Source organism: Mobula hypostoma, chromosome 21 (assembly GCF_963921235.1).
Source record: "Mobula hypostoma chromosome 21, sMobHyp1.1, whole genome shotgun sequence".
NCBI classification, from domain to species: Eukaryota; Metazoa; Chordata; class Chondrichthyes; order Myliobatiformes; family Myliobatidae; genus Mobula; species Mobula hypostoma.
The window spans coordinates 17,715,505-17,729,281 of record NC_086117.1 but is presented as its reverse complement, the minus strand read 5'-3'; the positions used below and the strand labels follow the sequence as shown (position 1 = coordinate 17,729,281).

At 39.7% G+C, this 13,777-nt stretch overlaps 1 protein-coding gene across 1 annotated transcript in view; it reads right to left on the bottom strand.

The window, feature by feature from the left end:
• Positions 1–2,960, bottom strand: part of LOC134359830 (neuronal calcium sensor 1) — an 80,886-nt gene extending 77,926 nt beyond the window's left edge. The window contains exon 1 of the mRNA XM_063073549.1: positions 2,881–2,960. The gene's annotated coding sequence lies outside the window, so the exon portion shown is untranslated. The remainder of the gene's footprint in view (positions 1–2,880) is intronic.
• Between the last annotated feature and the right edge of the window lie 10,817 nt (positions 2,961–13,777).

Here is a 13,777-nt window from a genome sequence, read left to right as displayed (position 1 = left end):
GCAACTATCAACATTTCACCATCAAAACCCGTAAAATATATCAAACCCTTAATTGAAACCAACACAATTAGCATGAAATCTAAACCCCTGAGCTCTCTTACCCAATAGCATCACTGGAGTACTTTCATCAGAAGGATCCAGTGTGTCAACATACTGGCTTACCACCTTCTCAAAACAATTAGGCATAAGCAATAAATGCAGTTGTTCAGAGACACTGAAATTTTTATTTTTATGTACTGCCAAAGAAATCTGTTTACCACATTATTTGATTGTCAGCACCGCAACATGCTTCACACATCATTTCCCCTTTCCAGCAATAGTATTCCATAAAGGAAAGCTCAGATAAGAATCAATTCAAGTGGATACCGAGAAAATAATGTTCAATGTCTATTTGGTCACATCCAGTTGTGGCTTCTCAGGATTGTTGGGTAACTGGGTCTGCAATGACTAGGTAGATGAATGCATGTGGGAATATTTAGACCAGATCCATATTAAAAGAGAAAATCAAACTTAATGCTTGGCATTTGTTGCACTAATTATCCTTGGGGCATAATTTACTGAAATATTAATGCGTTGGGGAAGAAATGGAAATATTTGTACTGCATTTTAAAGCAGGAAAGGATTTAGACCAGTCACATGGCAGGGATCTTTACAGGGGATGGATGAGTCAAAATGTAGAGTTTGACTACAAAGTATATAACACTAGTACATAAAAGGAAATACAAGGGAATAATGAGTCAGTCTTGTGGGCACAAAGATTGAAACAGTTGCAAAGGTACATTGGAAGAATTTGGAAATGAGACAAACATTTGAAACTTACAAAAGAAAAGCAAAAAGATGGCAACAAATGAATAAAATTTAGTATGAAATAATGCAGGATGTGGAATTTTAGACAAGTTTCAAATTTTCACAGGTATTGGGAAACAGTAAAAGGTATTACTAGCAAATCAGTCCCATGCACCAAAAGTATAATCAAGCATAAATGTAAAAGCAGGTGAAGAGTTAAGACAATACATAATACTGCAGTGAAAGAAATCATGTTGGCTTGTATGAATTAATACGGCTTGAAATGTAGTTTGGGGTTAAACAAAAAACCAAGATAATATAGAGAGATAAATAATTTATAGGTAAAGATGCAATTCTTATTTACATCATTTACCATTAAAGCCACTAAACCCCATTTACTCCACCTAGTTGAACAAGCAAACAGTTAAAAGATTTATTGAAATAATGTCCAACATATCATATCCAACATCAATACCATCAGCTTATACTCATGCCCCTCTGACTACTCTTCAGGCAAATCATATTATTCATAACAACTCTGCCATCACTGACCATTCATCCCCAACACACAGGAAAAACACAATAGATAATTCAAATAAATCTTAGTTTATTTCAGAAATAAAATTTAAAAGAGGTGCAATTTAAAAAATGCACCATGGTGCTCCTCTTTGGCACGGGCATAAATCATTTGAACTGTTGTTGATGGTGGTCTTATTGCAATACTTGAACAGTATTCAATATTTTTAAATAGAGTAACTAGTAGATTGCTAATATTCACTAAAGTCAATTTGTAATGCAGCACTATAACATTGCGTATTACATACGAGAACCATATCCAACAGTTTCATAAAACAATATACGTGCCACCTTAAAAACACTATTTTGGTATAGACAATACTGTCCCTGGTCCCTTTATTTTAATAAAACTCAATTGTCACATATTCCCTGAAACATTTTGTTTTATACAACAGGAAAGTAAATCTATCAAGAGCTGTGTTTTCTGGTTGTAAAAGATTACCTGTTTTGATTCCTAGCAATTGGCATTACAAGTAGGATTCTGAATCTTCTCTGATACACATCTAACACAAGTCTTTTATGTGATGCAGGCAGCTGTGTGGCACACACAGTGCAGACAAAGAGAAAACCTTGTAACTACAGCTCCTCCCTATTCCACTCGCAGGCTTGAGATCATACCCTACAAAACAGCCCAAAGCCACAGGACATCTGAAGACTCCAGATTGCTAAACACACATACAGATAAACCAGAGAAATACTGAAATAAAGGAAGAAATTACACAAAAACTGTAATAGCAACTGCTTGGTTTATGTAAAAAGTAAAACAAATTCTAGCACGCTTCTAAAACTGCAGCTCATACATACTCTATAAATCATTATTCAACACCCACCAGTCTCAACATTCAGACCCGCATCCACCCACAGACGGAACGAAATTACATACACACACACATGGATACTACAGTCCACACCCACCAGCTAATATGACTGAAGGTGGCTGGGGGTCTTACAAGGTAAAACTGTCCGCAGATTGCAACTGGACAAAGAACATTTGAGCCAAAAAAAACTTATTTTATTTTACCAAACTTAAATACACGCAGCGTGACTTGATCATCCAATACACGCCCTTGGACTTGGTTTTTATCAAATTAACTAACAAAGCTCGTTACAATTGCATCAAGTGTGATAATTTAAGACCAATCACCCTGCAACTTATCTGCTTTTTAAAAGTGGAGTTGAATTTTTCCAACCACTAAGCTATGGAGGAAAAAATGCAGGGCTCGCACTGGCTCCAGAAAAAGTTTCTCCCATTTAAAAACAATATAAACTACATGTTTTGTATTTAAGCGGGGGACTTTGAAAAGCTTTCTTGTGCAAACTCCGCACTGCAAATCATCGCCCGCCTGCTTCCATGGCAACCGCACAGCCCCGGTGCCTCCCTGGGCTCACAAGCGGCCTCCACCGTCCGCGGGGCGGGCCAGGAGGGGCAATTAAAGCAACCTTCCTTCACTTTTCCTCCCCGCCATTAAAGCCCAAGTCCGACGACCGCGCCTTGCGCCCATTTTCCACCCCTCTCACCTCGCCGCTCGCGCTCCGCTTGTTTGAATGGAGCGCAGCCGCTGGTCCCACAGTAACCGCAGCGGCTGCGTGCGCAGGCGCCGCTTCCCCGAGGGCGGGGCTTATGGCCAACGTCACAGCATTCGAAATAGTTGACGTCATTGCTCCCCGCCCCCGAAGGGAGATACGTCGCTGTTGTGAGACACTAAAATGCTGCAGATGCTGTAAATCTGAAATAAAAACAGAAAATGCTGGAATTTTTCAGGAGGGCGGTAGCACCACTGCACAGAGAAATAAAATTAATGGTTCGGGTCAATGGCACCTCGTAAATATTCATTGTTAAATAGCACTCTTACCAGACCTCACTATTTGTATTACACCAAGCTGTCATCGTGGCTATCCCTCGAGGTTCGAGGATGATGGTCTTTGTTCTGTTGATCTACTTATGGGCTCTCAAGTGGCTTATGAGTCCAATCTTGGCTTTGAAAGTTCTTCCACATTCAGGACAGGTAGTTCCAGATGGCAGATCGGGCTTTGGTTGTTGCTGCCTCTCTTTCCATGTTCTTCTCTTTTCTTCCAATTCTGCACATCTGTACATTTGTGATGTACACCAAGCAGACTGAATATACAATCAAGCTGTTGAATGGTAGCTTGCAATGCGATAGAACTTGCCATTTCTAGAACAGGGGAGCCACTGTATCATCAACCATAAGCAAGTGATTACCAAAATCAACATTAACTCTCATTGTTTTTTTTAGATTTGGTCCTTAACCACTGTTTAACTTTTTAAATTCCTTATTAATCTTTGTTAACAATAGTAGTAACACATCCTTTCGGTCTCTGTGGGATGATGACATTACTTTAGAGCTCAAGCTCTGAGACAAGTGCAGTTATACACGTTGCAAATTTTGCCAATTGCATGTGACATAATAAGAAGATGAATTATCTTCGATTTGTTTCCATCTTTGTGACTGAATTGATCTTATGCACTAAATTTGGACACCGTCTCAATTTGTTACAGCTTCGAATTTGTCTCTGCATTCACACAGACTTACCGCTGGAGGAACAATAGTAGGGTTGATAGTAGGCACTGCATGTGTGGTCTTTACAATATGAAGAGATAATCATAAGATCATATGCCGAACGGATCCCGACCCGGATCTGGGCTGTACCCTCCAAATATGCGGACCTGCCTCTTGGATTTTTTGCACTATCTTACTTTACCTTTTCTATTTTCTATTTATGATTTATAATTTAAATTTTTACCATTTATTATCGATTTGTTCTCCAGGGAGCATGAAGCGCAGACTCAAATATCGCTGTGATGATTGTACGCTCTAGTTTCAATTGCTTGGTGACAATAAAGTAAAGTAATCTCATGTGTAAAGATGTGGTATGTTAAAATGCGAGAGAGGTGGCTTTTAACATTCTTAAACCATTTGCCACTAAAATATTCCCAGAGCTCTCAAATGTGTGGTATTATTTCAAAAAAATATCCCAATTGAACAAATAATAAGAGTATATTCACATACACAAGAGATTCTACAGATGTTGGAAATCCAGAGTAACGCACAAAAAACCTGGAGAAACTCAGCAGGTCAGTCAGCATCTATGGAGAGGAATAATCAGCTGACATTTTGGACCATAACTCTTTATCAGAATCCTTCATCAGGATGTGTGCGTTACTCTAGTACATTCATATGCCAAGGACTGTGTACAATTCCCATCACAATAAATACTGGAAGCAGGTTAGCAAATATCCAAAAGGCTCATCTCTACATTATGTCTTTTCACTAAATCCCCATGAAGTTCCCTGGACCACCTTTCTCCACTGTTGAATACATCATTGATCTCAACTAAATGAAGATAAAACTGAAATACATTTGGTTGGTTCCAAAAGAAATAAACCTCTTGACAAACTTGGGAACTTGGCTCCCCTTGTAAAATCAGATGTAACAAGCCTGAGTATTATCCTTGATCCATATCAGAATTTTAAATCCCATTGAGAAAGTGACCAGAGAAGTATTTCTACACTTAAGAAATCTTGCAAAGATTGGTCTATTTCTGTCACTGAAAACTGATTTATGCCTTTACACCAAACAGAGTAGATTACTACAATAAACTTTTTATTGACATCTATTGACAAACTTCTACTCATTCACAATGTTGCTGCCTGACTTTTAACCAAAAGCAGGAGCTTATCACTTCGGTCCTCACTACTCTGCATTGGCTTCCTCTATTTTTTAGAATTGATGTTAAAGTTCCCTTACTTGTTTTAAAAGCTCTTAAACATCTGGAACCAGAGTGCATGACATAACTGTTTTTATTTTATAATCCTGCTCAAGTTCTCAAGTCTTCTTCAGCTGGTTTCTTAAACTTAAACAATCTCCCTCGAAAGATAATTGGCAGGTCAGTTTTTTGAACTCAGCTCTAAACTGTGGAATTCAATACCTAAAACTAAGGGATGCAGACTCAGTTAACACTTTTAAACACCAACTCAGAACTTGAGTTTCGTGCTAGGGAGTTTTCCCCAATAAAATCAGGCCAAGGATATAAACCCTTAGCCTGATTGTATTAAATTGGGCCTTTTGCAAAACTCAACCTTTCACCTGGAGTTGCAGAGTAACTGATTGTCAGAGTCCAACATGAAATCACATTTAATCAGCAGGATTCCAGATGGTTATCATGGCACTACAGATACATAGCTGAAACTATACTTACAGTCTTATTCAAGGATACAAGGTGATTTGTGCAGGCAGTACACAATAAGTGCACTGGTGAGCTTTGTGGCTCAAAGAATATGGTTGAAACATGCTCTCAGAGCAATTGGATTCTGCCATTTCTCAATCTACTTAATGTCACAGACCTGAACCATCCACAGCCCTTCTTCTTTTCATAATAGACCAGTTCCAATGGAAACTCTTCTAATACAATTAAATCTGCCTTGCTTCCGATGATTCTACCAGGCAGACTTCTTTCAATTTAATTTATTTGGTAGCCTTCTTTGATATTTTAGTCACATTGAAGCACAGAGTGCTGGGGGGATACAGCAGATGACCGCAACAAATAGCGAGGTACTCCAGCAACACCTAGAGCAAGGCGAAAGAGTGATCCTGATTCAGTTTGAGGAGCAGAGAGCTAAATGGAGGGCACAGCAGACAGCGAACAACAATTCCACCATGCCTTACACATGCAGCAACTGTGGCAGAGCCTGCCTTTCCAGGATCGGCCTCGGTAGCCACAGTCGACGCTGCTTGACAAACCAGTGAAGGGGAGGAGGGGCATTAACAGAAGTTAGAGGTCAATGCCTTCTTACCCCATCCCTTATTTATTTATTTATTTCCCCCTTTTTTCTCTCTCTCTTTTTTCTCCCTCTGTCCCTCTCACTATAACTCCTTGCCTGCTCTCCATCTTCCTCTGGGCTCCCCCCACTGTTCTTTCTCCCTGGGCCTCCTGTCCCATGATCCTCTCATATCCCTTTTGCCTATCACCTGTCCAGCTCTTGGCTCCATCCCTCCCCCTCCTGTCTTCTCCCATCATTTTGGATCTTCCCCTCCCTCTCCCACTTTCAAATCTCTTACTATCTCTTCTTTCAGTTAGTCCTGACAAAGGGTCTCGGCCCAAGACGTTGACTGTACCTCTTCCTATTGATGCTGCCTTGCCTGCTGCGTTCCACCAGCATTTTGTGTGTGTTGCTTGAATTTCCAGCATCTGCAGATTTCCTCGTGTTTGCGTTTTTTAAATCCAATGAAGTTACGTTGCCTTTTCATGATCTCATATATTATTTATTTTTTTGTGCTTGCTCTGTTCATGACATTCTCATTAGATATTCATTTCTTCCATGATATTCTTTGCATCCTCCTCAAAAACCACATCTCTGCTGCTTCAGTTTGTTTCCTCATGTTACTAGATATTGTCCATATAACATAACTGGATAAATGTAACATTTCAGTACTCTGAGCACCATACATTGTCTTTTTGCAATTGATAAATAGACCCATGTTTCTTCAACAACTATATCAATTAAGTTTTGTAGCTCTTCCTCCGTACTTGCAATTAACACACTGTCATCTGCATATCTGAAATTATTGATGTTTTCGCTGCCAACTTTGATTCCCAAGATGTCTCTTATTTTTTGTAATATTGTTTCACTGTACACATTAAACAAATCAAGGGAGAAAACACATCCTTGTCTAATACCTCTCTTGATTTTCGTAAACTGAATTCACTTCTCCATCTATTCTTACAGCGGCAGTTTGTTTCCAGTACAGATTAGGCAGAGGTCTTTCGAATCTAGATCTAGAGTTCCCTGTAATATTTCATAGCTGAATTCATCACGGCTGATCCGTTTTCTCCTGCCTTCCCCCTGTATCCCTTCATATCCTGACCAATCAAGAATCTATCAACCTCTGCCTTAACTAAAAGACTTGGCCTCCACAGCTGCCTGTGGCAAGGAATTCCACAGATCCACCACTCTCTACTTGCCTTGAGCTAAAAGACCTCACTTTGTTGGTGGCTGCACATATTCTGTAATAACTGGTTCTCAGGCAGAACAGTGGTTGGAGAGGGTTTTGTTTCAGGAAAACAAAAGAATATAAATCAAATTAATCCCAAACTTCCAAGCCTACAAATTACTGGCAGTGGTTAATACATGACAACAGTTATTATCAAAGACCTGGTGTGACATATAGGCAACTTTCTGCTCAATATCAAGCCTTCAATCTGCTAAAGTGATGGAAAGCAGCCTTGATGATGGTGCTGCCAGACAACATATGATTATAGTCACTAATCACATACATCCATATGGCTGTACCCCTCTGAGTCGAGGGTCATTTGACTTTAAAATTACTCTTTTATATGCATTAATAATCTACTTCCTCATTTCCACTATTCTCCTAACTTCTTGTTGTTCTGGAAACCCGGCCGCTTACTGTATTTAGCCATGTAGTTACAAAGAGTGCCCTGGTCTCTTCTGTAATTTGCAAATCTGGACAGTGAGTGTTAAGTGCAGAGAGTGAGAAATAATTAGAACTACCCAAGTTTGAGGAACTCAACAAGTCAGGCAGCATCTATGGAGGGGAATCCAGGTTCAGGAACAGTTATTACCCTTCATCCTGAACCACGGTGGTTAACCTCATTTATCACCATCTATGAACTCACTTTCAAGAACTTGACAGCTCATGTTCCCAATATTAGTTATTATTATTATTATTATTTATTTTTCTTATTGTATTTACACTGTTTGCCAGCTTTTGCAGCTTAATTGTCTGTCTGTCTTTGTGGTAGTTCTTCATTGATTCTACTGTGTTTCTTTATTCTACTGTGAATGCCTGCAAGAAAATGAATCTCAGGGTTGTATATGGTGACATGTGCATACTTTGATAATAAATTTACTTTGAACTTTGAATAAATAGATGAAGATTTGAACCAAGACTCTTATCAGGGCATCCTGTCCAGAAATATTGTTTGTTTATTCCCCTCCATAGATACTGTCTGAATTGTTGAATTTAAGTCAAGTCAAGTTTATTGTTATTTAACTATTTACACCAATACCACCAAACGAGACAATATTTCTCCGGACCAGTGGTACGCATAACACACAATAACTTAGGAAAGTAATAATTAATTCTACAAATAAATTATGCATAGATAAATAAAGTGGAGTGCATAAATTAAATATTGTAGAGTACAGTACAAATTATCCGGTAACACCTCGAATGCGATGCAGCAGGGAGTTCAGAAGCTGCTTTTCATCCTGAGTCTCCTCCTTATGGTGGAAAGTCAAAGAGGATGCTGGATGGATGGGTGGGATCCTTGATGATACTAAGGGCTTTGCATGTGCAATGTTCCTGATAAATGTCCCCAGTGGATGGTAGCGAGACCCCTACAATCCTCTCGGCCGTTCTCACAGTCCTTTGTAGGGACTTCCGGTCTGATGCTTTGCTACTCCCATACCAGATGGAGATGCAGCCTTGTTACGATGCTCTCAATGGTGCTCCTGTAAAATTCAGTTAAGATGGTGGTTGGGTGAGGGAGGAGTGGGGAAGTCTCACTTGCTTCAATCTCTTCAGGGAGTGGAGGCACTACTGTGCCTTCTTGTGCAAGGAGGTGATATTGAGGGTCCTGGTGAGGCCATCCATGATGTGAACTCCTAGGAACTTGGTGCACTTCACTCTCTCTATGGAGCAGCCACGTATCCTTCAGCATTTTGTACGCAATTGCTCTAGATTTTCAGTATCTGCAGAATCACTTGTGCTTATAAACTTGAGTGCTGCCTGCCTGGCTAATTGTCAACTGGAGAACAAGCATAAACTTCTGAAACACTGGTCTGAGACTGCAAGTCAAACTAGCAGTAAATCATGCGGTGATGATCAAATCTAGAATGTCATAATTGTATTATCTTTTCCTATACTGCTTAACTTGACAAAGAACAAGAATTAGAGAATACTTCAGGGGTTTTGAAACCTATTTTACAGAGTCCTGCAAGTAAAACGTGAAACCTTGGTCTCACAGTTTAGTTCATTATCCAGGCTGGCAATGCTCAGAAAGTAACACACACACAAAATGCTGGAGGAACTCAGCAAATCAGGCAGCATCTATGGAGGGGAATAAACAGTTAGTTTCTTACTGGGAAAGAGACAGTAATAATGCCTAGGTTACATGGAATTTGACATTTCAAGCCTTTTTATTGTAGAACAAGAACTGATGAGAAGGAATTTTATAATTCTGAGGGGGAGAATAAGAACAGATTAGGGAAGGACATGATCAAGTGACACTAGATGCCAATGACGAAAGTGACAAAGTCTGCTGTAAAATTACAAATTAGTTACTTCTTGTAAATTGGGCTTTTTCTCAGTTAATCATCTCCCTCAACCCATGTTCTGCTAATGCTATTATGTTTATTAGAAAAATATGAAAATGGTCCTGTTTTTACTTTTGGAAATTATTTTGAAAATCTGTAAATTAACTTATAACACATATACTATTAATTTCAAGCAACACACAACCTTCACCACTTACTTCAAATCGGTGTCATCTCCTGCTGCCGGCAGTTCTGTGAGTCTTCCTTCACTCCTTGCTGTGCTTGATATGATCCTGACGACCACAACCATCCACCTTATCCGTGTAAAGCTGCCCGACACCACAACAACCACTCATCTCCCGGAGCGAACACACCTGCCACCATTGGTGAGTACTGACACCCTAGTATGTTAACTTTCTATGATTTATTACATTGAATATTACCTTAAATTGATGAAATATAATATGAATATTGCCTTGCGGTACTGTGAATAAATTACAGATGAAACGTATTTAGAAAGCCCTCTGGAACGCATCCCTATTTTCTCCATTTAAATAATTATTCACATTATGCGATTTCACATTATGCATCGACTGCAAGGAACATATCCCCCGCATATAACGAGGATAGGGTGTACCTGAAGACTAAATGCATGGTAGCATAACGGTTAGCACATCACTTTACAGTGAAAACGATCAGCGATCATGGTTCAATTTCCGCCACTGTCTAGTTTGTTCTCACTGGCACTTGGTGAGTTTCCTCTGGGGTGCTCAAGCTTCCTCCCACATTAGTGGTAGTAAGTTGCTTGCATGCTATGTTGGCACTGGAAGCATGGTGACACTTAACGGGCTGTCCTGCACAATCCTTGCTGATTTGATTTGATGGAAACAGCAGATTTCACTACATGTTTCAATATAGTGACAAATAAAGCTAATCTTTAAAATGTTTTGTACTATGACCAACTCAAGAAGTGGCCCCAGTGCAAACGAAGGCCAAAAGCTCCAATAAGGTCAAGCAGGGTTTCAAAAATTCAACACAACAGTTCAGACTGCAGAAGCTATTGGCATGAAGAACCACTGGCAGACCCAGGCAGCAGAGTATGGTCCAAACTCCAACCGGTGAGTAAGCATGGATGGTTTCTCACAAATGCAGCAGGCTCTTCTTCCTCTCCACTGCCAATCTTAATCTTTTATTGTACTCCTATCCATTTGTCATGTGCTAGAGAGCCTTCTACACATGCACTGCACTTCTCCAAAGATAATTCTGCAGGAGATATTTTTAAAATGGATCAGTGAAAATATATTAAAGTAATCCAAAATGCTCTTGTAAAAATTATGATGCTATAAATGTGACAAGAGCACCATTCTTCTACTTTGTCTAATCTTCAACCAAAGGCACTGACATTTACTTTAACAACATTCAATAAATACTACAGAACATACTTCAAATTCTTCTCTATACCTTACTTACTTCATATTGAGAAAAAAGAAGTTACTCATCGAGAAATTACTCAGAGCACAAGACAAGTATAATCTGTTCTCACTTTATCATTGTGAAAGCATTTTGGATTTTCTCCCAACAGGAATTAGTGGTAAATGCAAGGGAATGGGAAACAGAAGAGATTCTGCAAATGCTGGAAATCCTGAACAACCCGCACAGAAAGCTGGAGGAACTCAGCTGGTTGGGCTGCATCTCTAGAGGAAAAGAAACACGTTGGACCCAGACCCTTCATTAGGACTCACCATTCACCTTCATCAGTCCTGATAAAGGTCTTGGTTTGAAGCATCAACTGTTTACTTCCCTGCACAGATGCTACTTGACCTGTTGAGTTCCTCCAGAGTTGCTATGCATTGATAAGGAATTGAAAACTTGGCTGACATCTGACTTCAAGCTATGAGGTGAATAATGGTGTGAAATGGATTTATCACAGACTGAAAACCGACCTGTCCTCTGACTGCTTTCGATTGTTCTAAGTAATGTTAACCAATCAGGGGTCAGGTTCGGAAGGCAAAGAAGGAAGATGACATCACTTTCATCAAAACTTTTTTTTTCTCTATTCAATGCAAATTTTGATTTTGCCCACAAGATCCGATCAAAATCTCTTTTTTTTTGGCATAGAGGCTCTCAGCATCTGTTGGCCATCAATGCATAATAATGATAGAGCTAATTTGCAATGTTCCAGGCATGACACTGGAATGAAGGTAGTCCCTTTGCAACCAGAGGAATGTTCTCAGCATTGGAGAATTAATAAAAGACTGGAAGTAGTAAAGTTACTTCAAAAAGTTCCAATAAAAGGAAAAAAAATGCCACTTCAGCCAAATATTACTACTCCAATACTAAAAGCAAAATTACTTAGCAGGTCAGGAAGCAGCTATGGGAGGGAGAAACAGAGTTAATCAACTTTCAGGTTGATAATGGAGATATTATTGGACACCTCTTTTCTAAATATATCACCAACTTTGCCGTACACTTACACTTAGTGGCCACCTTATTAGGTACACCTCGTTAATGCAAATATCTAATCGGTCCATAAGGTGGCAGGAACTCCACACATAAAAGCATGGGGACACAGAAACACAGAAACATAGAAAATAGGTGCAGGAGTAGGCCATTCGGCCCTTTGAGCCTGCACCGCCATTCAGTATGATCATGGCTGATCATCCAACTCAGAACCCTGTACCAGCCTTCCCTCCATACCCCCTGATCCCTTTAGCCACAAAGGCCATACCTAACTCCCTCATGCTGAAGAAGTTCAGTTGTTGTTCCAATCAAACATCAGAATGGGGTAGAAATGTGATCTAAGTGACTTTGACACGTGGAATGATTGTTGGTGCCAGACGGGGTGGTTTGAGTATCTCAGAAACTGCTGATCTTCTGGGATTCTCTCGAGTCTCTCGAGCTTGCAGAGAATAGTGCAAAAAAGTTTAAAAAGATATCCAATGTACAGCAGTTCTGTGGGTTAAAACACATTGTTAATGAAGGGTCAGAGGAAAATGGCCAGACTGGTTCAAGTGACACATAAGCGACAGTAATTCAAATAACCACGTTACAACAGTGGTGTACAGAAGACCATCTCTGAATGCACAACACATCAAACCTTGAAGTGGATGGACTACAACAGCAGAAAACCACACTTGGTTCCTCTCCTGTCTCTAAGAAAGTGACCACTTTCTAGCAATGTCATTTCTACATCAAGATTTGCAAGAAATACAAATGCATACAGAAGTACGGAAGATGTGCCCAGTGGGATAGTTGCCCAGGAACTACACTGTGTTTAAGTTTCTGCTTTGACACAGAGGTAGGAACAGGTGGTGTATCTTTATTTACAATTTACAGTCCAGGGACTATCCATTCAGTCCAATAAGTCTAGGATAATGTTAATTTTCCTATACAAGGAGGTACCATATGAGGTGGAATTCATTGCCACAGTTGACTATGGAGGCCAAGTCATTGGGTATATTTAAAGCAGCTGATAGATACTTGATTAGTAAGGGTGCCAAAGGTTATGGGGAAAAGGCAGGAAAATGGAGCTGAGAGGGATAATAATTCAGCCAAGATGGAATGGCAGACCAGACATGATGGGCCAAACGGCCTAATTCTGCTCCTATGTCTTATGATTTTACGAACCTCATTCTGTATTAATTCATCCTACACATCAGAATATTTTATTGCATAAAGGCTGGAAAGTTAGCAGTACATTTGGCAGTGATATCTTGCATTATAGAGATATTCCAACTTTCTTGTTATCTTAGCAAGTTAGTCTCCCGGCCCCAGAGCAACCTTTCAGCCAGGAGTCTGTGTGCGGCAGGAAACAAAATGAAGCAGGAAAATAATTTAGAAAAGTTGGTATCTGGAGAATGTGCTCAAAAGGAAGAAAATCACCGGACGTTGATTATAATCGAAGCCAAGAATTTACAAGGCTGGCCTTTTCTCCCATAACCTATCCTCATTTTGCAACATTCAAAATTCCTGTGTGAAATACTATACTTTTAGTATCAACTATAAGAAAGAGGAATAAAGAAGGAGAATAACAGCCAATAGATGTTTCAGAAACAAGCAACACACAGTCCAAATCCATGAAGAGTTTGGTCTGTGCTCATCAAATCATGAACTTCT